Source organism: Nomia melanderi, unplaced genomic scaffold (genome assembly GCF_051020985.1).
Source record: "Nomia melanderi isolate GNS246 unplaced genomic scaffold, iyNomMela1 scaffold0014, whole genome shotgun sequence".
Lineage (NCBI taxonomy): Eukaryota > Metazoa > Arthropoda > Insecta > Hymenoptera > Halictidae > Nomia > Nomia melanderi.
Genome location: NW_027475130.1, coordinates 10067611 through 10068565, shown reverse-complemented (window position 1 = coordinate 10068565; position 955 = coordinate 10067611).

Sequence of the window (955 nt, the reverse complement as noted above, 5' to 3'; positions counted from 1 at the left end):
ATATCTCGGGTGCTATTACAGATAGCGCAATAAATCAAAGTGCATCGTCTGTAGGAGGCCCTGGCGCATGAATCTGTGCAGCGGGAACGACCTCGGGCCACCAGGGGCCGAGAAAACCACAGTCTCATGGGGCCGGACTCTCAGGGTCAGGGGAAAATCCAATATATATCTGGTGATATCTCGGGTGCTATTAGAGATAGCGCAATAAACCAAAGTGAATTATCTGCAGGAGGCCCTGGCGCATGCATCTGTGCAGCGGGAACGACCTCGGACCACCAGGGGCCGAAAAAACCACAGTCTCATGGGGCCGGATACTCAGGGTCAGGGGAAAATTCAATATAGATCTGGTGATATCTCGGGTGCTATTACAGATAGCGCAATAAATCAAAGTGCATTGTCTGTAGGAGGCCCTGGCGCATGAATCTGTGCAGCGGGAACGACCTAGGACCACCAGGGGCCGAGACAACCACCGTCTCATGGGGCCGGACACTCAGGGTCAGGGGAAAATCCAATATATATCTGGTGATATCTCGGGTGCTATTACAGATAGCGCAATAAATCAAAGTGCATTGTCTGTAAGAGGCCCTGGCGCATGAATCTGTGAAGCGGCAACGACCTCGGACCACCAGGGGCCGAGAAAACCACCGTCTCATGGGGCCGGGCACTCAGGGTCTGGGGAAAATCCAGTATATACCTGGTGATATCTCGGGTGCTATTACAGATAGCGCAATAAATCAAAGTGCATTGTCTGTAGGAGGCCCTGGCGCATGAACCTGTGCAGCGGGAACGACCTCGGACCACCAGGGGCCGAGAAAACGACCGTCTCATGGGGCCGGACACTCAGGGTCAGGGGAAAATACAATATATGTCTGGTGATATCTCGGGTGCTATTACAGATAGCGCAATAAACCATAGTGAATTATCTGCAGGAGGCCCTGGCGCATGAATCTGTGCA